General features: G+C 43.9%; 1 long non-coding RNA gene across 2 annotated transcripts; it reads left to right on the forward strand.

Moving 5' to 3' along the window:
* On the forward strand, positions 1-24,808 carry LOC120452805. Of its 2 annotated transcripts, none has more exons than XR_005616503.1 (3): positions 1-262; positions 17,031-17,077; positions 24,681-24,808. It is a non-coding gene; the product is annotated as an uncharacterized LOC120452805 (long non-coding RNA). The 2 variants fall into 2 exon arrangements; XR_005616502.1 differs by lacking the exon at positions 1-262 and adding an exon at positions 16,033-16,536.
* Positions 24,809-26,562: the final 1,754 nt, after the last annotated feature.

Here is a 26,562-nt window from a genome sequence, read left to right on the forward strand (position 1 = left end):
CGGACCGCAGCGCGCGGAGCAATCGAAACAGCGCCACGAAAACAACAAATCAATAGCCAAGCGGCCAAGTTATTAAGCTCCCCTCGCAATTACCAAACTGGCCCCCTTTCAAACTGATATTTTACCGTCTAAAGGTGTGCGCGAGTAAAAATGAAGCAGACATTTCGCGAAACAAACCTCTGCAAACCGCCGGCGCTTTTCGTTCACCAAAACTAACAAGAAACCGCAAATAGCTACGAACATATCTGTCATATTAACTCAAGTAAGTGCCAAGATCCCGAGTCCTTCATCATTTAAATCGCCGAACGTGAGAGGTGTGTCCAATTTGAGCCACTATTGCAGCTTCTGCAAGGCCATCCAGAAAAGAGGTGTAAAGTCTTCAAGGTTTTCCTCGACATTCATCACTTATTGCTGGTCCGTATTGAATAATGACCAAAAACTCACGTTCTTAAGATTGTAAAATGTGATTAGTTTCGAGTGAGCAAAGAACGTTTATATTTACAGTTTTTATTTGCTGATCGTTGCGACGCTCATTCTATCTGATGTTGTGTGGTAAATAGAAAATATCAAATAGTAATATTTTATAAAACGTCATTTTAAATTCATTCTTCGCTTAAAACCCTCTAAAAGTACCAAAAAAGAAGTCCCTCAGCCACTTATGCCTTTACGAATAACATCAAATTAATCACACTAGTTTAACCTTGCCTAGGAGTGCTTTTTCAAGAGTGCTCAACCTGACTAAAGAATCCATATATAGAATACATGCACTCCTTTATAGATGCTGATTAATAGTACAAAATGCCAATTACTCAATCTATAAAACTAATGATCTTGTAAAATGTCTAGCTGATAAGTGTTTATTGCCTGGAAACTATTGAATTGAGATTTCGAATACACAAATTCAAAATAAATTTTTTTTATGGCAGGCCCAAGGGCTACGCGTGTTCCGCCATCGGATTTCCAATTCGGAAATGCCTAATAACCTTAACAGGAATAGCACCCACACATCACCAATGTGGCCGGACTTCATTACCGATCAGGTGTTAAGTGCATTCCGACCCGCCAAGAGCAGGACTCCTGCCTTTCTGCCGTTTGGCCGCTTGGCCGTTTTGCCGTTTTATGGAGGAATCTCCTCAATTGAGCGCCATCGTTGATGGCGCACTTAATAGCGCAACCGCTCAATGAATGCCGCTCTGTTTGTGTGGATTTATGGGAGGTACTAAAGTCATTAGCGCCAGTCACAGTCGTCAGGCAGCAAGAACCATCACAGGCCATCAAACGGGAAATGGCCATCGAAGTTGCGTGCGGTTTTGGCGTCCTACACTCGGCACCTCACCTCTAAGCCCTTGCGGCAACGTAATTGCGGCCATAATTTCATAAATATCCCTTGGTTGCGGCAAGGTGGCTCGGCTTTTACTGTTCGGCTAGCTAGCTGCCAGTTACATAGCTGCTCATAAAAACACCGAGTTGATTAAAACGCAGTCAAATAGCCGGTTTAAATTTTGGCTCCTGCCCCCGACATGCGTACTATAAAATAGTATACAATCCGCTAAGCGCTAAGCGGCGTCGGCCATAACGACCAATCCCTCACGCGAGCGGCGGCCATGATGGACCGCTTTGAGCCGGGGCTTTTACCTTCGGGGTGTGTGCAGCATTCGGCTGGGCTGGGCCCAACGAGAGAGTGAGAGAGTGAGAGAGAGAGAGAGAGAGGGAAATAGATTCAGGGAGAAAGATACAAAAAGATATCTTAAATTCGCCCATACTTGCACTGAGGAAAACGGTGGTGTACTTTATTATTTATATAACCTAGATTTATATTTACTTAACTTTCAATAACCCAGCAATATCAAATTGGAAGCTTATAATAATTTTAATTTAACTTTTCTTTTGAAAATGTCTCCCTGATTCACGTTTTGAGTGCGTGGTGTGCGCTTAGGAATATCAGTGTACTTACTGATAATACATTATAACAATAATGTTAATCTATTATTATAGGCTCATTGGGTTTTTTGTAATTCTTCAATTAAAATTTTCAAGTGTGTTCAAGTATGCTCTGGTTTTTCCGAGTACGTCAAAAATATTTTAAGTAATCGAGTCAATGCAAATACCACATTAAGGATTCTTAAAAGATTTATTTTTGTGCTTTCCTATGTACATATTATATGAAGTACATAATAAAGCTACATAAAAGACTTTATTCACACATTAAATTTTTCAAAGTGTACTGGAACCGGTTATTGTAGCCTCGGAGTGTGCGTATAAGAGGCGTATTCTTATATTCGGAGATAACAAAGTCAACTGGGTTGGAAAGGCAGTTAATAAGCTGGTAGTTCGCCACTTCCCCGCTAGGGGAGCTGCGTGCGGGCTTAGGTTTGTGCATTGGGAGCTATCCCTTTAGTGCGCCGAATCGGCAACAGAGAGCGTTTTCTTTCTTTAAATTCGATGACATTAAGACTTCATAAAATAAAACAAAATGATGAGAAAACGTTAAAGATTTTAGAAAATTTATCAATTTATATCAAGTTATCAATGTCGTCTGATTCCTTGTGTATACGTCCAATATATTACACGATAATATTCTGTTCAAAGCTCAGCTGAGCTAGGACCCTTTTAGATAGCACGCCTTATTTGAAATTTTGTAATTGAAGTGCTAATCAACATTTCTGCTGCTGTGCTTTTCCTCACATCTATTTTGAGTTCACTACTTAACCTTTTAGTAAATAATTAATGTCATGTTTGTATGTTAATGCTCAATTGAAAAGTCGAAATGCACGGCTTAACCAATTACTGGGCTAAAGTTTACTTCTAAATCAAGATGAGAGCACCATAAATCTAAGTGCCATCATTAAATTTGAGCTCAAAAAATCCATGATAATTCACTGACCTTTGAAATATGGAATATAATTATTTAGTCCGCTTTAAATCAGAAATTTGTTCAACTTTAATACAGAATATAGACCAAGTGCTCTTTCAAAAAAATTCTAAAAGTTTCGGCCGTGATTGATATGCTGCGGAACTTATGTTGTAAATAAGATGCTGAGGTGAATTGGAAGGCAGATATGTAGAAGTCGGATTAGAATGGCTGGCGGGGGTGGAGTCATAGTCGCTTGACGACAACCATTTCCCCATCCCCATCCTCATCCTGGAGCTGCCAGTTGTCGGGTCTTATCTCTGGACAGTTTCGAGTGCAATTGTTCGAGAGTTGCCTGTTGGTCCCCGCGGGACGTGTTGTCCCATCGAAATGCCTTTGAAATCGTGTTTCTGCGGAGGAAGGAAGCCGGAGTCACCCAAGCATGTAGCTACAAGGCGGTGAATGGGAATGAGAACGGGAATGGGAACGGGAATGGGAAAGGGAATGGGTACGAGCATGAAAAGGGAAACTGCCAGTGCACGTACAGATGAAATTCGTCTTCCGAGAAGTTCTCGGGCATAGCAACGTAACAACTGTGGGGCTTCGATTGCGAATATTTCCATATCCATTCGCAATTCCATTTGCCGCCAACTGAATTCCCTGGGAAAACGCGGCCGGCACAAGTTGCTCAGTTCCGTGGAAGGGACAGAATCTCGCCAGAATCGCCAGAATTTGCTCCACATTTGGCCGAACGCGACTTCCGCCGGCAACAAGGCCCATATGGTGTAGCGACCCTGAGCAGCTCTTACATATTATTATTATCGACACTTATATGTGGCCCAGCCCAAGTTCTCCCGTTACTGTCCCAAATTAAATTGGCTTTCTCCACTGCCAGATGGGTTCTGAAAATGCTCAGAAGCGCGCTCATATGAATATTTATAAAGTGTACATGTGCGGCACACACCTTTGCTGAAGCTTGTGTTTTGCTTCTTTGATGCCAGCCAATTTATTTTATTTTGAGAAACAGTTTCTAACAGTTATTATAAATTTCTTCAATGAATGACTTTTGCGCAATTAAAAAAAATAACGCCAATTTGTTTTGCTGCATGAAAGTTCAACATTTTATTTCATTGCATCGTCATGGCTCCACTAAAATCACATTAAATTAATTTAATGTGTAATTTAATTACCATTAACTTAATTGCATGAACAATGAATTTTGTTAACTTTTTTATTGAGCAACTAACTAGCACTAGTGTTATTGATTTTAATTGATTGCGGTAAGAATATAAGATTTTAAGCAATGTTTCATTTGAAGAATAAGAAAGCAAATACTAGCTAATTTAAAAGTTAAAATGAAATGGATCTTAACTAGATTGTATGTATAATGTTTTCAGTAGGTCCTTTAAATTTCAATCTTACTTACTTAATTCATTTATATATCTCTTCATTTTTAACTTTTACCATTACCCGCCGAATCCTCGTAGGCCAAAAGTGAAAACCCAAGGAAGCCTGCTCCACGTGCAGGACGGGATTAGTTGGGAGCCAATTTATTTTATGTCCCCCGGCACAAACATAATCATGTCTAATTTTGTTTACTTTCAAAAATGTGCGTGCGTGAGTGTACACACATACACACATAACATCCATCCGAGAGTTTTCAGGGGGCTGTTTTCAGAGTTTGAGTTTGAGTTTCGGGTCCAGGGACAGGGGCAGGGACAGGGACTTTTCCCGGGTTTTCCCTTCCTGCAACGCAACAGCGACAATGTTCATTAACTAAATTTAGAGTGCGGCGGCTGGGGAAATTACACATTTACGCAGAGGAAAAGTTACGCAATCGATCGGGGAGCGCGACAGCGAAATAAGGATGGTGGGTGGTGGGTTGTGGGTGGATGGTGGCCATTTCGCACTTGAATCCCATTTCGAAAATACGCCAACTCCAACTCCACCTCCACCTCCACTTCCTTCCCGGCAGGACGAAGGACGAACCCCTGGCGAATGGGGTGTGTCCGTGTGGTCGTGAGATGCGTGAGGCCTGTTTTAAAATTGCGTGTTCGCCGGGGAAAGGATACTGCTGTTGGGTATCGGAATTAAAATCGGCTGCGTTGCTGGGTGGGTTGCGTGTCAAAGTGATTACGGAAGGGGAACGGGCGAAAAGGGTTCCGAAATTGTGTTTCATTTTCGAGGAATCTGAACTGGAATGCGAATAATTTGAAACAAAAGACGCCGGCCCAGTCACAAAATGGCGGCAATTAAAATGTTTAATGAAATTTGGCCAAAGCGCCGTTTTGCAGTGAATAATTTCCCGAAGACGACGAAGGCCTTTCAGATATTTTAATTATCTCAGCGTTTGTTTAATGGCCTCTCTAACCCCCGACAGTTGTTTGTGAAAAGCAGCCGGAATGGGAAAGAGCAGGAGCAGGAAAAGCATTGGAAAAAGCCATCTCATCCATATGCATGTTGGCTAAAAGCAGCTAGAAGCTCTAGCTGCCGAGCCACGCCAATATGCGGTTTCCAAGCCATCGTCATTGCAGGTCGCAGTCGTGAAATCGGATTGCGTGTAGCCCATAAATCTGTGATTTTAATGCGCGTTATTAAATTGCAAACAGCCGCAGTCGGATTCCAATTCAGAATCAGAGTCAGAATCGCTGGCTCAGACCGCTGGCTCAAAGTCAGTCGGCAGTCGCAGGCCAATAAAATGCAATTAATATGTTCCGCCAGCCTGCAACAAAGTTCAGCTCTTGAAGCCTGCACAAAATGCTGCACAAAATGCAGCACTCCGCTCGATCGTGTCATCTTCGACTCCATTTTGCGCGCACTTCCATTAAGTCTGGCCCGGCGCATTTGCATTGTAAATTCATCCAGAGATCCAGCTATATTATGGCCGATATTGGCCACTCCTCCGGAGGAGTTCAGCCGGGAGTTCGGGAGGTGTGGCGAAGTGGCGGTGTGGAGGGGCCAACGAGCGGGTTCGTTATCGGGCGGCGCAAACAAGTCACGTCGCCTAATTTATGCGACGGCAACAGCGACGGCCAAAGCTAAAATATTCGAAAAACGTGTCTTTCGATTTTTAATGGCCGCGCATAAATTTCAACATTAAGACTCGTAATAACTTCATTACACGAACTATAATTCTGTTTCTGTTTTTGGTCTTTGTTCGGTTTTTGGTTTTCGGTTTTTGCTTGCCGGCGGCACTCAAAATGTCAAGTTTTACTTTGCCGTTGGCTGAAAACAATATTGAAATCAAGGCTCATCTGCATTTCGCATATATTTCAATGTGGCATGTGAAAGGGAAATCCCAATTTCCAGTTAGCCACCCACACAACTGATTAATGAGCTTTATGTTTTCAAGAGATTTATTTTCAAAGTTATTTTCTCATGTAACAATGGAAAGGACAAAAAACAAATATATATAAAAAATGGGCGTGAAACGAAATCGTGCTGTGAGTATAGAGTCCTAGAAATTATATCATCGTGTATTACAGTTTAATATACAAGTAATTGATTTGTTTAGCCACGAATAATTCCATCGATTGAAAACTCCACACTATTCACGTATTTACCGTTTGATATATGAATAAATATAAATAAATTGAGGCTTACACCAATATGCTTATTACTGCGCTAATGACTTTGTAAAATGCACCTGAAGCCGAGCTGGGTTAGTTTACGAGCATGAATAACGAAATATGCACAGAATACATATCAAATATGTATTTATGCTGTCGTGTACAGCCACGCAGTCGACACGTAAGCCCGGACCGGGACTTATCCGTAATCCCCATTGCTCCGCAGCCCCACATCCCCGCATCTCCGCATCCCGCCAAGAAATCCTGGGACCCAAACTCGGAAAACTTCGTGCTGGGCTGCCACAAATCTCATTTCGTATGCGAGTCCGCCATCGCTTTTCCAGCCGCGGGAAGGGGTGAACACTACAACAACAATGCGGAGGTGTTGATAGAATAACGCAGGGCGTGAATTTTTAGTCGAAATATTACATATAACGCAAACACGTACGGAGCCCCGGGGTTATACATATTTAAGCCCCATAAAGGAGCGCCAAGGAGCACAATCAGAGGAGAAACTGCGATCCGTCGACCGGGATAAATGCACATATTAAATTTGAAACGTATTTGGAATTTTTGATGAGGCCAGAAACGAGGTTGGCTTGGGTGGTGGTGGGTTAGGGTTTCGGCGTTCGGGTGTTAGGATTAGGTATTGGGATGGCGGCATGTGGCCCAGATGGCGGGCAGTCGGGCAACAGGGGTTAAAAGCCACTTTCGATGCGCCATAGTTGTTGCCATTTTCCTCTCGGTTTGTCGCTGCCATTTCCGCTGGCGTTGCACATGGAACGTACGTTGAACCGGCCGGGCCAAGCCAAGTGTATCCGAGAGATACAGATACTGCCAGATACCAGATATACCCACTGCCGGCCCCTTCCCATCTCGCTGCCCCATTCGTTGCGGTGGCTCAGCGAAGATTGAGGACGAGGCCCCTCTTCCAGCCAGTCTTTCCATCGCCCCATCGCCCCATCGCCCCATCTTTCAATCTTTTCATTTACCCAACCGTCTGTATCTGTATCTGTTTCTGTGTCTCAGGCAATGCGAATGGCAATGGAAATGGGATTGGGAATGGGAATGGCCATCGTGTGGGCACTCAACCCACTTGACGGCGCGACTGGAACTCATCTTGAATGCGCGCCTCTTATCCGATCCATTATTTCGATGGATTTATAGGCATGAAGGTTGGGCAGCCACTCCATTCGAAGTACCCCGACCACACTCTCAATCCTATACCGTACCATCCCATCTTGTCCAGTGTTTTCGTTGAATTTTTTATGCCTCTTCGCCGGTCCTCGAATCTCGAATCTCGGACCTCCTCCTCATCGGCTCTTGTTGTCGAGGTAGTTTTATATTTCGTTATCTTTTCTTTAAACTTTTCATGCCCTCGGTTTGATGGCATTTGAAGTTTTTGTAGTTATTAGTTGGCACATACTTTTGCTGAGCTCAGCCAAATCTGAAATAAACAAATAATTATTGTCTGCTGAGAGGCGTATGTACTGCTATTAAATATTTATATCGATAAAAAAAGCTTACAAATTTATGGCGATTTGTAGTTTTAAAATCTAGACAATCACATTTGTATCTATTTGAAAGAACTCGTAAGATGTAGTAAGTATGCTAACTTAAAAAGGTTTAAAATCTTGTAGTACTGCATAGAGTTCCTTCAATATTTTTACCCTCTAATAACCTACTGGAAAGTGACTTCCACTCGTGTAGTGTAATGTACAACTGAAACTGCCCCGGAGGACGAAGGAAGGAACTGAGAGCAGTGGGGGTATATTTTAGAAAGTTACATAAGCAAACAATCCTTTTGTGTACAATACATATCTCTGGACCCGTTCTATCTCGCCAGTCACCCTCAATGTGTTGCTCTAATTTCATTGTTCACGGTCTCTTCGGCTTTGTTTGAGTTTTGAATATGCCGTGCATGGAACATTTTCGGGCTGGCAAGGAGACTTAGGGCGAAAAGGGTTCTCCAGCTCTCGGTTCGTCCAACCGTCGCCACCATAAATCAGTTGGGCATCGACTTCGACATCGACATCGACAACGGAGGGCAATATGCGTAAATGCAATAAAATCATAAAACGAATTGTTCGGAGGGGAAACTGGGATGCTAAACGGAAAATTTGAATCTCAGCTCGCGGCGAGAGTTGTACCGTTTCTGGGCCGACGCACGGACGGCTTTCTTGCTTTCTTTTTATGACCCGGTCGCGTTAACTGGACGCAAATAGAGCTCGACGGGGAGCAAGACCGGGGGCAGAGGATGGTTGTCCGGGCTTGACATTTCTGTTGTATAAATATACAAATACATATTTTGATTTGGTGCGCGTGCAGGCCAGGCCCATGTCCATGCCTATGCCCTGATACTCGCCTTCAAGATATTCTCGCATCCATTAGATACAGATACAGTTCGCAGGGTGGCCGCTCTACAATTTTCTGTTTTCGGTTTTCTTTTTCGATTTTTTTGAACACTGACTCGGCGTATCCATAAAACGCCTTTACATTCTGTCCCCGCCTCGTTAGCCGTGGATGTTCCGGCCTGCATCTGGCAGATGCACATATGCAAATGAATATCGTGTCCACCAGTACGGCGGCAAATGCAAATGCAAATGTAAATGCGACTGGTTATGCTCGACCATAGACTATAGACTATGCCCCATAGCGTAGGCCATGGTCCATAGCATAGTGCTCTCTGGACAACCCGCTGCGCATTCCAAAGTGCCCTATAAAAGTGTCACTTTTTATTTGGCCCCAGTCGCCCGTTTGCCTGATTAGTCAGAGTGCCATACAAACGGCCATTGAGCTTTCCTTTGCATCGCCATAGTGTTTCACTATAGTTGTTCATATTTTGTTTTCTTTTTTTTTCGTTCAGAAGCCGGTCGGGAGGTGAACACACTGCCGGCAGGAAAATAAACCAGAAACGCTATAGCTCTGGCCAAAACGCCAGAGACATTAAATCGGTTCATTTGCATTCAGCGACCAGGTCCTGTTTATTTGTCCAAAAATGTTTCCATAAACAATGCCCGACGTTATTTACAAGAGTTGGACAAAGAAACAAGTTTGTTTACCGGTCCTATGGCTGCAATGAAAACGCAATAATGCAGTCAATAATTGGTGTTCGAATGGCTGTTTATTGATTGTTTGTGGAATTTGGCAGCTGAATAATGCGCATTGTTCATTGATCTCTTGACGGCTATTTTATATTTTATTATGTAAAAAATGCAGTTCTGTTGTGGTGTTTAAAACTGTATTTCTAAGTGGATTAATTAATAAAGATATAAAATATATTGGAAAATACTGTACAACATGCGATACGTAATCAATGAGATGGTTAACTTCTTTATAAATTAGGGGAAATTGAACTTTCTGATTATTTAAATTGTATACACTTTTTATGTCAATAGCCACAGGGAGAAGCATAGTGCAGCTCCCAATAAAAATACAATGAATTTCCAGCTTCGATGTTTTTTCTCGGGCAGCAATCTTATTTGATTGAGTGCATTTTGATTCGGCGAAGGGGGGAACGTTTGTAGCTACAAATGTCCAGCTCCCCCTGGAGCCCAATGGAGCCCCCTGGATCCCCCAAATCCCACCGATTTCCCGTGCAAAAGGGCGATCGGTGTTTTGGGCAGCCCGCCACGTGCAATAAATCCAGAGACCATAATCAGGATTTATGGGGCTAGCTGTTGTTGTTGCTGTTATTGTTGTTGCTGTTGTCGGCGGTGCTTCAAACATTTTTATGATGTCTCTGCAGTATTTATGAGCGGATGGCGGTGGAGCGGACGTCGGAGCGTAGCAGCCACTGATATTACGCGGCGAGCATAAAATCAGAATAATTTGCAACAGGTGATAATTGTTTTACAATATGTTCGTGCATGCGAGCGGGGGAGCGCGTAGAACAAGTGTATTTATGGGCTGGTTCATAAAACAAAACCTTGTTAGCACCTCGATTGCTCCGACCGCCAATCGAATCGTCGAAAAGGCCCTATGTAGATTCGTATTCTCGTACACATGTGCACTGGAATTTATTCATTGCGAATTGATTATTAAATAAACTTATAAACTTTGCGGGTATCGTGCAGATTGATTGATTGATGGCCCGGCCGCACTCTGATTGATGATTGGCAGCACGGCAAATGGGAAATGCCAAAAGCCGCCGCTCGGCGTGCAATTAAAAAACTTTTATGATTTGTTGTGATTTTTGTAATTGGCATTTTTACGAGGGCTACCTGACGATGCGGATCCCATGCGAAATCGTAATCAGAATCGCTCATTTCTATGCAGTATTCAGTGCGGCTTTTATTGTTTTGCAATTAATTTGGCATAGTTAATAGTTTGCTTGCTTGTGTGCCAGTATGGCTGGCAGAGGTGTCATAACTCACGTAATAAACGCCTCGCAGTTTAGCCGGCTTTGTCACACTGACTTCTAGCATAAAAGATACCATACCCTACGCCATACCCATACACCATATACCCATTTAACATCCCGCACTGTCTTTTGCGACTGGCCCATAATTCACTCGCCCAAAACACATGAATGGCCCTCGCAATCGTAAAAGCGAGGAAAGCCCGTTGTGTTTGAGTGTGCGTGAGTGTGCGGGGGAAAGAGTTTTACAATCGTTTAAAAACTCGTCAAAAAATTAGACCTTAAAATATTGTATTTGCGTTTTGGCGGTATAGACTGGGCTTCTGACTGTGTTTTTTACGAGCCAACAAAATATTTTTATATTAGCAATAATTTCACTAGGCGTGCGGCTCCGATGTGATTGTGCATTTTCGGCATTGTTTGGTATTTTACTTTCTGCTTTGACATTTCGCCGCTGATTCATCGGTGGCAATTAAAAAGCATTTATTTTTTATTGGGGCTTTGGTTTTTATACATTTCGCACAGTGCATGTGCTGCACTATCTCCCTCCCGCTCCCGCAAAGTGGGCAGTGCTCTTCTGCGGCGCCATGCGGCCGCCATTGCTCTTGCCTCTCGCTCTCACTCGGCGATCGCCGTATCGCCTGCTCCCTTCCACTCATTTCAGCCATTATGGCCGGCTGAGGTGAGTTCCGGCGTGGTGACTTCGCCGCTCACTCGCGGCGGCTGCTGTGGCGTCGACGCCGGCAGCGCTGCTTGCCCGGTGTTTCGCTGCCTTTGTTTTTCCAGGCAGCTGCTGCATTTTTCTCGCCTGCATAAATGTGAAGGGAAAACTATCTTAGCTAAATTGAAATATTAGGATAGAGCTACATAATTAGACACGGTTGCATAATGTCAACACATTAAAATTAATTCCCAACATAATACATTTTTATTTCAAAATTATCATATACATTTGTTTAATATTTAAAATTATAACTTAATTTTAATTAAAAAAAGCTGCAAATTCAGCTTCTAAATTCCTTTAAATTAGGTTAATTAATCGACTCGGCAAATGATCCTGATCAAGAATTTCTAACTGTATAGGTTCAAAACCGCTTCATGTTACATGTTACTTCATATATTCAAAATAATAATATACGATAATAATAAGTATGTCATCGTTATGTTTGTTTTCCCGTCCGAAATAAAAATCCAAGCATAAATCCCATACTATTTACAGAGCTATGATCAAAATATTATCAAGATACTTGAAATGGATCTTCGCCATGCTGCATTCCAATCCCGGGGAGTCCAAAACTCACCGGTGCACTTAACCTTTAGGCACTGCGAACTTGACACGATCGCCGTGTGAGTCACACTGTTTGATGCAGCTTTAATGATCAGCGCTTTGTAGCTCAATGCACAATCCTAGGCGACTTAACCGCTCCCCAATTAATTTTATTGGCACTTAAGATTCAGAGGAAGCAGCGCAGCGGGCGAGCGTAATTAAAATAATATGAATAATAAAAGGAATTGCTCGCCAGTAGTCAGGCATCAGAGCAGAAACGTTGGCCAAAAGGTCTATTTTCAGCTCCAATCTGAACCCACTTAACCTTAACTCAACCTTTGGCTTCGGCACTAACGCACACTCACAATGGCAATCCCAGTCGAGTGCGGAGTCCGTGAAAATATTACCAAAAAGTAAAAACTGAATTTCCAACTTGTTTTCCCTCTGGCCTTTTCCACTGCGGCACATTTCCCCCGGCCGCAAATCTCGCGCAGCTTTCAAAATGTCAGCCCATCGTCGGTGAAGCGGTGGCTTTTGGTGTCGAGGTCGACTGGTTGCACTTAGCGAAAAATAACAGAAAACAACAGAAAATTAAACTTCTTTATTACGAATTTTGGTTATTATTATAATTATCATGCTTTGTTTTTTTTTAAATTTCCAATATATTTTTTTCATTCCCCTAAATTGTTTGTTATACTTTAAGGGCACCATTATCGGTTTTTTTTTTGTTTTCTGTGTGAGATGACGTGGAAGCCAGAATCTCCTTCGCACCACTCTGCGAACCACTCCGCAAAAAGTTAATGGACCGTGCATGTTTTTCTCTCAGCCGTGGCGCTTAACATTATTTATGGTGGATGGAAAACTGCTATTTCTACTGCTCCTCCCAACTCGGTTCGCTTTCGACTTCCTTTCGATGGTGCTGCCATTGGCTGTTGATTCAGTTGCATATTCCGCATAGTTGTGCACTTTTCCCCCTCTTCGCTCTGAATGGGTAATTATCTGGATGCTTTGCCCAGCGGAGATTGAGCCGTCATCGCATTTTCCCAATTGATATGTATTTTGGGTATTTCTGTGATTTTCAGTTGTCGTGCCATGACTTTTCACTAATCCAGGGTCTCAAGAGCAGCTTTGCACTGGGGCGTCTCATTGACCATGATAATGAAACATGTGCACGGATGGTGTTATTACCAAATTCAATAAGTAGACGAAAGGGCCTTGCCAAATGCGGATATATATCTATATTGTTATATATAGCGACGGAAACAAAGGTGGTGGGTCCTATCTCTACACAAACGTTTGAGAACAGATATACATTTAATAATAAGGGACACACCCGATCCAAGTCTCTGAAATCACTCATCCAACTAACTCTTTTTGAACAGAATGGGAAGTCGGAAGATACTATAGGACAGTGGTTCAGAAAGTTCTGTTTGTTTCCCTTCCTCTTGTGACTTGTTTTCCCCTCCGAGTGTGACCAACTTAATTAAACCAGCACAGAAAGTGGACTAAGGCGAGTTTAGGGGGGCAGGGGTCATAATCGCAACTGTTGGCCATCTCGTTTTTTTGCTTTAATAAAAATAATTACTCGCATTTTTTGTGTGCTGCTTCTGTGTCTTCTTTTTTTGCTGTTGCGGCTTTGTTTTCTGGCTCAGAGCCGCAATTTTGAAGCGTTTTATGGCCGAGTTTTTGTTTCGTGTGTGCGACGGCCATTTTTTGAGGCGAACGCTTTCCAGATTGCAATCTAAATGGCGTTTTTTTCTGTATTTTTTCTCCGCTTGCCTTAATAATTTTTTCTTCGTTTTGCTTTGCGGTAGAGGCAGCAGCAGCAACAGCAACAGCGGCAGCTACAGCTTTCAATTTATGAAACACGCTTATTACTTCGGCACGAAACAGCAAAGAGCCGTCGCTCGTTACGCGCTGCTCTCGTCGGTTTGAGCCAGGGCCAAAGGCAAGTAATATAGCAATCAGCCTCCAAGGCCGTCGATCGGGTGGTGGGCGGAGGTCCCCCCATTCCCCGATCCCCCGATCCCCCGACTCTCCGGTCCGGCAATCAGTGTCCGTATTTCTGCTCATGGTCAGCAAATACAGATACAGACACAGATACATATATGAGTAGCCTCTGGCTCAGCCTCTGCCGCTTGCCAGTTGGCTGGCCAATTACACACATCACTCTTGGCCAAGACTTTTCTACAGTTTTTTGTTGTTATGTCGTACCCCTATCCCCCCCTAACTATGTCTTTTCCGCACTTTGCCACAGGTAATTGCACAGGTTGCTGCCGCTGCGGCTGACGGGTATTTTTTAATTGTATTTTCCAGGTTTTTAATTAAAGCTCAACTTGATTTTCAGTTTAGTTGCAATTTCAAAGCTGGCGGGTTTTTTGTTTTTGCACTTGACGCGAAACAGGTTTGCATTTGATTGGCAGGCCAAGAGCCGGACAAACGGGTTTTGGGAGCACGAATCAGGATGCCGAAGACGTTTTTTTAACATTTTAACGATACCCCTACCTTTACTCATACCCCAGCAAATTACAGTCACCGAGCGCAGTTGGCTAGTAGTTGACTTTCTTTGAGCCAGTGCTAACTACTGACGTACTAACTAGCCTTCGGATTAAGTTAATACAGACAGCTTCCCATCGCCACTTCCCATTTGGCAGGCACACATCTATTTGCTATTCAAACGAGCCTCGGGCTTCATGAATCGGCCAGAACGCTGGCCATTAATGCCCGGCCCCTATGCAAATGAGTTTTTGGCCAGCTGAATGGGCCATCAAGCAGCCGCGTAGTGTTCGCTTCTCCTCCCGCTCCGTTCACTGAGAAAAAGTTTCGAAATGGGAAACTAACGAGATCTCATGAGTGGTAGTCAGTTGCTGTGAAGTTTAATTGAAGTATTGGTAAAAAAATCAAAATAATGGAAAACACAGTCAAGTCACAATGTTTGGTATATTTGGAAATGCTAAAATAAAGAACATTGCAAAAGTCATGGCCAGTGAATACCACTATATATTTCTAGAATTAATTATATACATATGTATTTGTTTGCTGATTTCAATTTGTTTCTCATTCCCTGTTGCGGCACACCGTTGCTACATGTTTTGGATCATATTTAAAATATAAATATTTGGATAAAGAAACCCAAAGGAAGCAACGAACTGGTGTCTTGTGATTTATGTCGACGTGCTGCTTCCTTGTGGCTTCTTTCGGTGTGCCTTCTCCTTGCTACTTTTCACGCAACGCTTGCCGCCGCCGCTGTGGCAGCCAACCGAGAAGAAAAGTCCGCCGAGATGTGCAAAGTTTGCCTTCGAGCGGCCTTAATGGCCAATGCACGAATACATGGCCTGCATAGTATGCGCTGTAGGCCATAAGCGCTATAGGCCATAAGCGCTGCGGTATGTGCGAGCAATTGCGGGCTTGTCATACTGCGACGAGTGTCTCTTGCGAGTGCGAGTGTGACTGTGAGTGTGAGTGGCTTTGGAAATGGCCGCGGTCTCACGGATGCACACACTCGCAGACAGCATGTTATAATTAAAATTAAGGGAAGCAGCGCGAATGGTAAAAGGCAAAACACAAAACAGAAAAATATACTTCTTGAACTTTGGCGGTACGCTCGTCGTCGAGTTGCCCACAGAAAATGAGAAGAAAAAAAAAGATATACGAAAAACGAAAAATCCCCCTCCGCGATCTCCGCTCCAGCTTTTATTCGAATGTTCACTTGTTCGCGTCTCTGTGTCTCTTTCTGTCTGCCAGTGGGGCCATAAAACCCAAAATAATACTAAGTAAAAAATGTTTTGTGTGAAACAGCCCCCCCTTGGGACAGCCCCTCCATGTGCACCTCCCATGTGTGGCGCTCGGCTTCGGCGGTTTGGAGATCGGAACTGCGAGATCGGCTCTCTTCGCGTTCGCGTTCGCGTTCGCATTCGCTGGGGCTTTGTCTAAACAACAAAATATTGAATTTAATTTTTTAGTGTTAGTTGCTCTCTAACAATTTCGGAGTCGTTATCGCATGCGCATGCCGCGTTCGCGCCTCCGTCGAATAACTTTCTGAATTCCGCCCGCCTTTGAGTTTTCCATCGAGTTTCTCCTTCTGGGATAATCGCCACTCCTGCTTCTGCTTCTGCTTCCGGAATCCGGTCCCGTTCCCGATCCAGTTTATCAATTTTTAATCCCAAACACAAAAAACGATCCCCAATTGGAGGGGCGAGTGCGCGATGGTGTGCGGTTCATTCGAAAGTAATGCCGATTAATTAAACATATTGACCAGTGGCCGTAAATAATGGAATTTTAAATTCTCGCATGTTGAAAAGTTCATTACTTTGTGAGTCCGAGCACACAGAAATATTTATAACTGCATTGAAAAATTATTCCGGGCCGATATTTAATGACGGCTACCCAACGGATTTTATGAGTTCGTCGATTTCGTTTCAAATTATTAAGTGATTGAATGAAATATTCCCCGGGTCTTATCACACAGTTCATAGAATCATTAAAGGCGGTGAGTTCTGCATCTCAATTCTGAAGAGTGATGGCTGACATAATCGTTATTTTACTATTTATTATATAATAAAGTATTTGACGACGTTGCGCAATATAATCTCACTATATTAGGCACGGTAATTTGACAAATAGAAACCTGCATGGTTAATAACTTAATAGATCCTAATTATTTTGGCGATTTTCCCGAAAATTTATGACCCAATAAAATAAGTTAGTTGTATTATAGATGACGGATAGTTTCCATTTCAACGGGAAACCAAGCGTATTTAAGTTTAGTCTTAGTTAATTATTCATCAGAATTTTATTTTTTTAAGTAAACCGTTTTGCAATTTTGGTTAATATTTTCCGTCTACCTAAATTTTTAAAGGCTAAAATCGGACTTTGGACAACAACTTAACGCAATAATGGGATTGTCTTTATAATTGTACACTACCCTATACAAATTAATTTCCACAAGTAACATAAAATAATTTTCCCGTATTTCTGTTGCAGATTTTTACCAAAAGCACTACCCAAATAATTGTATCGATAAAAAGCTGGTAAGTGGAAATTAAATAAAGTAAAATATCCCCATAATTAAGGGCGTTTTCCCTCCGAATCGAAGCCATGCAAAAGCCCGATTCCAGAGTCCAACCAAAATACCTTTTGATTTTTATGGCCGAGACAATTCGATTGTGCCCAGCGTCAGGGGAGCATTATTGTAACATAAAGTGGTCTGCCCCCTGATCCCGCCCCTGCACCTCCCCTCTCCATCACCACCCCTACGACCATCCGCATTCGCGACAAGCGGAGGGCGTTAAAGTGTCCAGGCTGGCGAGGCGGGCGGTATTAAAAATGGCAATAAATAAAGTAAAGTACGGCGAGTACATGATTTCCCTGTTAAGATCCCATACAGAGGACCCTGGTGCGCAGTGGGCGTGGCCGGGGGTGGTGGGCGCTGGGCGCTGGGCGGCCAGGACAGTGTCCGAGCGGGCCAATTGTGGTAAATCGGAAGTTAAAGACGGCAATAAAACGACGCAATAAAAATCTATGAATGACACATTAAATCAATTGCCAAAAATCACAAAAGCGTGGAAAAAGCCGCTTATGAGTGGATTTGTGGATCTGACCACTTGGGTGTCGTCGATGTAGGCCATTCGGGGATAATGAATTCATTAGAAAGCTGAAATGAATTCATTTTATGACCGTGAGAAATCGAACAAGTGGGCTAATTACCCACGATCATCTAACTACCTTTATTTTCGGCATCTGAAGAGGCACCTGAAGAGGCATCTGAAGAGGCTGCTGCTCCAGACTGACGCCATCTGCATTCCGATATAGAGTCAGGTGCATCCGCGATTAAGCAATGCATTTCAAAGTCCTGACATTTACAACTCCATTCTCATTGTTTGGCAGACTTTCCCAACGCAAAACCCTGTCCCAAAAGAAAAAAAACCGGGCGTATGTGGCTTATCCAAAAAAATAACCATTTTTAACGACTTTCCCAAGAACAAAAGGGAAATCGTGCACGACAACAAGAAAATAGCAGCCAAGTTCCACTTATGAAGCAATAAAACGAGAAGGAAGGAAAACACGCTGCCAGGGTTTATCGGCGGCAGAAATCGGACTTCAAGTCCGACTCCTGCCTATATAGCCGCCATATTAACGATCAGGAATGTCGGCTTGGATATCGAAGGACGGTCTGCCGAGCAGCAGGTCGCTCACGGAGCAGGTGGGCAGGTGAGCGGTCCGCCGCCTTTCTGCTTTCCCCGGCTAACAGTCTTCCACTGCGGGTTTCGGTGAGTGCAAAGGCCGCCGGTGACCATTTTTCGATGACTTCATTCGGCAGCTTCAATTGCCGGCGTTTCACCTTTCACCCTCGCCGATGGGCGAAACATGTGCATCCGACAGATACTGGAATACTGGGATACTCGGATACGAGATACCCGTACAGTACGTACGCTGCCAGTGCCTGTATAAAACCCATAAAATATGTGCACGTCAACGCGTTTCGTGCTGTCTTTTGTGCAGCCATTATTAAATTTCTGATTGTGGCTTTCTACTCGCATGTCTTTTCCTCCTCTCATTGTCGGTCCGTTGGACAGGGTAACGGGGGAGCAGGGGAGCAGGGGTCGAATGGACAGGCGGACTGGACGACCAGCGGACCAACGGACCGGTTCGACTTGTTATCTCTTTTCTCCTCTGTTGGCTAATCGAGCTGCGCTCTGATGGGGAATTATGTCGGTATTTTCTCCTTCCGCGGACAGTGGATAAAACCTTCACAATGATTTGTTATAAGAGAATATCAATATAAAATTATTAAAAATTGGGAGTCCTAGAGCATAGAATCATTTTCAGAATGAAAAAGTTATAATATAATAAAGTTATAATATAATTTTTGAGATATTTGAGTGAGCTAATCCCACTGTGCACCATTTATTTGACTTCTTCCCCGGCACCCAAATGAAAATTAGCTTGAGGTCCTCGCCATATTAGCAGCAGGAATTCCAGGGAATCGAGGGAAAAGGAATTATTTTTCGGGAGAGGCGGACATTTTAACATTTTCAGGCTTATCACGTAGCCTTGGGATCGTTTTCAGAGTTCTTTGGGTGCTGGAAACCTGCAGCTGAGCAGACACAACAATAAAAAGTTAAATTTATAATTCAATTAATAACGTCTGCATGGATGGCAGCGTGTCTGAATAAAAAGTAATGGCAGTTCTCATTTGCTGTGCAGGAATGCGTTAATAGGTATCTCGATATCTGCGCTTTCCACTCCTCAGAATTGTTTGCTTGAGGTCGATCTATAGTATCTGCAGGATGGAAAACCTATATGTACGAGGAGTACCAAGGCACAAAGTAAATTGAGAACTCATTGAGTGCAGGCAACGACCCAAGAGAGATCGATATTTCAGCCCAACCACCCATGGCCACCCACCCCCTCGTCCTTCGTCCTTGTTTTTGTGGGTGTTTGCAGAGTGTGTGTGTGTGTTCAGCAAGCGACAACGTCAGCAAAAGTGTTTTCAAACTCGGCTACCCTTGGTCCTTGGGGGTGGTTCGTTTCGTGTTTCGTTTCGAGCCGCCCTCAAGCGTTGGCGCCCCCACTTTTCCACCCCAGCCCCACGTTTGCCATCTCGCTCGCACCCATTTGCTGTTTTCTCCCTCTTTCTTTCGGCCCTTTTTCCTTTATCCTCGAATGCTTTTGACTTTGCTTATCGCGGCCGCCTGCCGTTTTGCCGTTTTGCGGGGGTTGTTTGGGCCAAAAACTCTGGCAGCCAGCGGAAGTGGGTGGTGGTGTGGGTGGTGCGCTGGGTGGAGGCCGTTGATGTAGCGAAACTGAAATTAACCTTTAGGGAGCTGGCGCTGGAGCTGGAGCGGGAGCCCGAGCGCGCACGCTATTTGAATAAATATTTTGCTGACTTTGGCTGCCAGGCATGTCGGAAGGCTGGGCGGAAGGGGCGGTGAAGGGGTGGCTCCTGCTGAATCTCTCCATTTATATGTATGTGTGTCTATATCTCTTTGTGCTGCTTATGAGCTAAAGCCATGTAACTATTCTATGTGGAAATTATGCTTATGTAAATGTGGCAGTTGCCTTTAAAAAGGAAACGAGGGATAAGTGAAGGAAGCGAGAAAGAAAATTCCAAACAAGAAATAGAAACACAATGTAGCTAAGTTTCCACCCCCTGCTGGGAATTTTTTTACAGCAAAAGCAAGCTGAAGGAAAAACAAAATTGATGATTTCACTTATTTTTCCCTTTTTTTGTTGGCAAAGTCGGGGTTTTATGTCGGAGCTTTGGGCTAAGCTAAAATAAGGCTGGTGCGCTTCAATTTCGTTAAGTTAAAAGTAGAAGAAGTAGAAAAACCTCTCGCATCGATTTGCATACATGCAATAATGCCACGCACAAATCTCTGGCCGATTTGGTTCAGGCTGTTTCTCGTTCTGTGACAATTAATTCGCCATAAAATCCCCGACTCTTTTATCACACTCCCAGATGGCAGGGTACAAATATGTGGGGATGTGCTGAGACGCCATCAAATAGCCTAACGACATCATAACTCGTGTCTCGTCGTGTTTGCTGGAATTTTAACTGGTGGCCAATTTAATGCCCATAAAGATGGTATTAACACCTTATTGGAGTGGAGCGGGGCAATTAACACTTTGGCCCACTGGCCATAAAGCCAGCGAAGCAAACAGGAGGTGCGTCTGCCCGATTGACCGACTGCATCAATGGGCTAAGGATCAATTGGGAATTTTGGGCAGTTCAATGGGGAAAATGCCTGATCCACCAAGCAGAGATGCACGAGAACCTTTGCGCAATAAGTGCCATTAAAAAAAAGACATCACTCGCATATGTGGTTCAAGTTCAGAGGAGCTGGCCACTTTATGGCCCTCGATTTTGGCCAACCGAGTGACTGGCTACTGAGTGGAATTTGAATTGAACGGAAGCGGCAAGGCAGCAGTTCGACTGCAAATGTGTCTATTTTTATGGCCCCCACTGTCGCAGCCCTTGCCGCACAGCCCTTTGTAATTAAATTTATGAGTTGCCCCAAGGTCGTCGCCCGCCGTCCGTCGCCCGTAGCTGGAGAAGTGGATTTGATTGCCAAAGAAAGGTGAAAGTAATGCCCAATTTTAAGGAGTTATCCAGGTCCGTTTATGTGACTGCCCGAAAAGCCCGAATAAACTGAAACAGTGAGCAGACAGTAGACAGAAGTCAAATGCCTGACACGGGTACTTCAACTTTCCGTCGACTTAATTCCGAACATAAAAGCCATCGGAGCCACTTGCATGCTCCACTACGATCCACTCAGACTGAAAACCACCGCTGACTATGCTTACCACCATAAAGAGGCCAAAAGTGTTGTTTTAATTTTAGGGGTGTTTACTTTTATTTTTATTGCAATATATAATGCAATCTACATACAATTTCACTTGCCAAAGAGTTTTGGCCCGCGCGCTCTGTCGCTGTCGCTGTCGCTGTCCCTGTCTCGTTTTCGTTCTCGTTCTCTTTCGCTCCGTATATGTCTGTCGTAAAACGCTTTGCTGGCAATAAAAGGCAGTTAACTAGTTAGATTTAATGTACTAAAATATGGCTCAAGTACAGACACGGCACTTTCCCAGGTGCTTAAGCTTATATGAATGCCAGATACGATAAACGGCCGTTTAGGGGTATCATGGCTAATTGTGGCTTCCACATTTTGTCACTTAACTGGGGGCTCTCAATTAGTGCTCCTGCCATTGATACCCCAATGAAAAAATGAAAAAACGCTGGCCTTTTTTAACCCTTTTAAAAATATAAGTGCTAAAGGGTGGCGGCCAAGTTGATCAACCTTTTCGTGAGAATCTTAAAGAAGCTTTTAAGCAAAAACACGCGCCATTCAACAAAGATCTAAGTTAAAATCTTGAAAGCTATTTCTATTTATACTTCCATTATTATATACTCAGCCCGATGACATATTTATGGCACATCAAAGATGTTCTACAAACAGTTGGGCATTAAACTCTACAATGTGCCAGTACCGTCAATTACTTCTGCGCCAGACAAAGAGCAATGACATTTTGTGTACATAATTAAACAAAGCAATTCCCGATCATAAATTGCACCAACAATGGATGCGTCCCAAAAGGATGTAGCCAAAAACAAAAAAAGAATACAAAAATGGGAAATGGAAAATGGAAACGCTGGGTAAACAAATTGCGAAGGGGCAAGGGGCGGTGGCCATGTTGGCAATGAGAACAGCCGACACACATCTTAGGGATTCAGATACAGATTCAGAAAACGCTACAGATACACATACAAATACATGGCTGCCCCTGACGGACGACTTTCCACAAAATGTCTCGCTTGGAAGCTGTCAGCACGATATTTCATTTTTCAGCCCCTCCATGCTCCGTCCGCTCTTTGTTCTAATTATGGCCCGGGATGGGATGAGATGGAATGGGATGGGATGAGTTCGCTGTGTGTGTATCTCGTATCTTGTATCTGGTATCTCTTGTATCTGTTGTATTTCTCGCTCGGATGATTCTGTCTGTCGGTTGTTGTGTTGCCCAATTTCTGGCTGGTTCTTCTGCCTGTTTCTTTTTTCGTAAGAATCCCCCAGAACACGTTTCCACGATCAAACGCAAAACAGGAATGAGAAAAACTTGTTTGGAAAAGTCACAAATGCCGCTAAGTCACCTCATCGCCACCACCGCCAGAGCACCGTCGATCCAATCCGAGCTTAGTTTTTCAGTTTACTCGGAATCGGATCGGAATCGGGCCGTCCATATCTGTGATTCGTCTCCGGTTGCTGGCTGGTTGGCTTACTGGGAAAACGGTGCGGGTCCAGCGAAAAAAGGGTTCCGAGAATAAAGAGATTCGGGGCCATTAAAGGTGCCGAGAGCTGGCCGAGACGTATCATAATTAGCTGGGAGAAAGATCATTAACGATCGCGGTGCGGGAACCCTGTGTCTAATTGGATAACATGAATTTAATTTTATTTCATTTAATTCGGACACAGCATCTCCGGCCGGAGAACCCGAGAACCAGAGAAGCGGAGAACCGGAGAACCCAAAAACACAGCACACAAAAAACCGAATTTTTTATGGCGACTGGCCAATGAACTTCCCTCTAACCATATTGTCTCGATTCTTTCTTCGTATATGTACATATATTGCATGTGAATTTGTCCAAGACGATTATATATATTTTGTGGTAGGTTTATTGTTGTCCGAATTTAAATTTTAGCCCGACTCTGGGACCGGGCACACACATAATGAAGCCATAAGCCGCCATTTCGGCCATAAACCCATTTGAATATTAATTTTGTTAATTAACTTATTCAAATTGGGGAATCGTTAAAAATGGAAGAAATTCTTTTATATAGCTCTATTTCTTCCAAAAAGAACAAGGGGAGTCGAAGCCAATGAAAGGCTTTATTGTTGGTGACAATAACACAAATTATTCACCATAAATGTGACACCCACCGTTTCGATCTTCCCACGATAATGTGGGTTGGGAATTGGAGCAGGAGGATGTCATTGTGTTTTTTTTAATATTTTAATAACTAGTCTTCATTTTGTAATATCATGAAGAAAGGCAATATTGCTCCATTAAGAACTAATTATGTTGAAATGTTGCAATTAAAATCGAATGGTGCTCAGAGGAAAAGCTATAAGGTCTAGTCCTAATTGCAATTGTTTCTAATTTTACGATTTCGGCTTTCTAAAATGGCTGTAAAGAAATAGTAATACTGTGTTACGCAAACAAATTGTATTGTTTGCCAATTATGAAAAGAAATGAAGAAAATCGTGTACTGATCAATGGATTTGCCTCCATTAGAAAGATGAAGGTGCAGAAGAACTAGAGAGACTGGAGCTCCTGCGTTTCGAACAAATCGTTTGCGTTTCCCATTTCCCTTTTTTTTGCGTCCAGGAACTGCAGTCAAATGATTTTACGGGAGAGCTGAGTGCGATCAAAGCGAAAGCGAAACTCTTGAGGGACACATGGAGCCAGTTCCTCCGCAGTTCCTCCGGATTGGGATGGAGTGGGGTGCAGTGTGTGGAGTGCAGTGGAGTGGAGTGCAGTTGGGCATGAAAGTACAGACAGTCGAAGGGCAGGAGTTGACTTTGACCCTGACACCGCCTTTGGGAGATCCGAGTGTGTATCTGTGAGTGTTGCACAATGCAAATGCAAAACGAGAAACAAATTTTACGACGTGTTTGACGGCTGTCTGTCGCTGCTGTCTGCGTGTCTCCTTGTCTTACTGACTCCGACTTCGAATCCGACTTTGACTCTCGTTCCCATTTCCATTCACATTTCCATTCCCTTTCCCTTTTCTCATCCGGGCCCGGCGCTCACTTCCGCAACGACTTGAGTCCCTGTCCCTGCGGGAAATCGCGGCATCCTTCATCCTGCAACATACGTCCTGTTGGCACTGCCCTCGTCCCTGGTTGGCTGCCAGTTTAGCCTCGCATTATTACCTGCGCGGTGTCAAATGCAAACAAGATGTTTGCGCCGGCCATAAAGACGGCATCCTCGGCATCCTCGGGCTCTTCTTACTGTTTTTTTTCCTTACAGGCCAGGGAAAATGGCCAGCTATGATGAGTGGCGCCTGGTTGCAGCAGGCCTTTATTGATGGCCCTTGCTGTGGTTTACTTACCAAGTTTTCTGCATCTTTTTTGCAGTACGCGGCACTGGAAGTGAGCAGACCGGTGGAGTAGATCCATCCCCATTCAACAGCGGTGCAGACCCACCAAGCACCACCCCAGCAACAATTCTCAGCGGTGGCGTCCGGCCAAAACCACCTCGTTGCGCCGACAGCGGCGAGCATCTCTCCCTCCAGCGTCAGTTCCCATCCTACAGGTAAGCCAAAACTATTGTATTTAATATAAAAGCCATTTAAGTAAGTAAAGATGTAAGGTAAAATGACTTTATCTCCTTAAAAGAATACTGCGGAGTAGTCCAATAGGGAAATTGGTCATTCAAAGGTTCATTTAAATCAATCAAAAATATATCATAAGTATTTATTATTTTGACCAACTTTATGAGAATAGCTGATTTCGTTTATTATACAATTTAAACAATTCTTTAATTTTTTTTTGATAAGTTAACCTCATAAACTGTATTAAGTAAGTAAACGATTTACTAAATAACTAAATGCGTAATGGTTAAAGTGTTAAAGGTTTGCTCCTGCACCGATTTCCCATAAGAAATAATAACATTCGACTCCATTCGCGACGACTTCTGACATTTTCTTGAACCCTGGCACAAATGTATTATTGTAATTGCTAAGTATGGATTTTTATGCGATTGTACATACATTTTGCTGTCAAACGGGTTGAGAGTGGTTCTCATCGCGTCCCTTTTACGATTTGTTAACATTTCCTTGGCCCCGACTGCGTGCCTTTGCTTTTCTTCCAATGGCAATTGCCATAAAATTCCCATAATTGTCCAGTGCAGCGTAAAATTTGGCAACTGCCTTTCGAAGTGAGACAGGGAGGGGAGTCTGCAGAAGGGCCAAGAGGGAGAGAGGAAGTTGGGATAGGGGTGAAAAGATACCCGGGGTTTCCTAACAATTGTTCTGTCATAATTTGCTGACTGAACTGGCGCACGCATGTATTTGTTTAGCTAATTAGCATTAATTAGTCACTATTTTTGATGACTCTTGATGACTCGGCTGGGATCCATGGTCTTCATGCAGTGAGTTTTCCTGGAGGTTGCTGCTGTTGTGGTAATCGATAAAAAGCGCCAACAACAAGCCAACTAACTACACACAATGTGGTGCCATCTACCACGCCTCCCCGCCTCATTCCACCGAAATCTCGGACATAGATGGCGCTGTGGTGCGCGCGTGTTAAGTATTCAAATCAGCCCCCAAAAACGGGCAGTAAGAGCGGTCGGTGAGTCAGAGAGCGTTTTTTTGTTCCTCAAAGAGCGTAGGCCTTCACACGTACACTGTGCGTGTGTGTCTCGCCCTCTGCGACCCCTGTGACTTGGAGCACCTGCTGAGCTCAGCGAATTCCAGAGCTAGAGCCAGAGCCAGTCCCCCTCCCAGTCCCAGTCCCAGTCGAAGTGCGATACCATCTCTGCCTCATCGAAGGGGCTAGTTGAAACAGTACTATTTCCCCCCAGCAACATTTAGAACTCTCTTCGGCTCCCCCACTCACACTCGCACACACACACACTCGCAGGCAGTCTGGGAGCCACACAGACGCTGTATACAGTGTACGTGTGCATAACGCGCCACAAGAGAGCCGCAGCAGCTAACAGCAACTGCAGCAACCACCACCATCAGCGGCAGCATCGAATATTCATCGGCGCATGTGCGCGCTCTCTTGCGAGCCAGAGTCACACGGACGGGGAGGCGCACACACACACTCGCTGGAGCGGGCTGGCGCCGCTGCGTTTAGTGCTTGTGTTGTGTGCGGGGCTGGCCTCTTGACTCTTAAGGCGAGACAGAGAAAGAGCGCTGCTTCTGCTTCTGCTTTTGGTTTGCTTTTGGTTCTGGTCTTGGTCTTGTGTTGTCGGTGTGCCTGTGCTGTGGTGTGCCAGCGATGTGCGATGTGG

The sequence above is a fragment of the Drosophila santomea genome, chromosome 3R, assembly GCF_016746245.2.
Source record: "Drosophila santomea strain STO CAGO 1482 chromosome 3R, Prin_Dsan_1.1, whole genome shotgun sequence".
NCBI classification, from domain to species: domain Eukaryota; kingdom Metazoa; phylum Arthropoda; class Insecta; order Diptera; family Drosophilidae; genus Drosophila; species Drosophila santomea.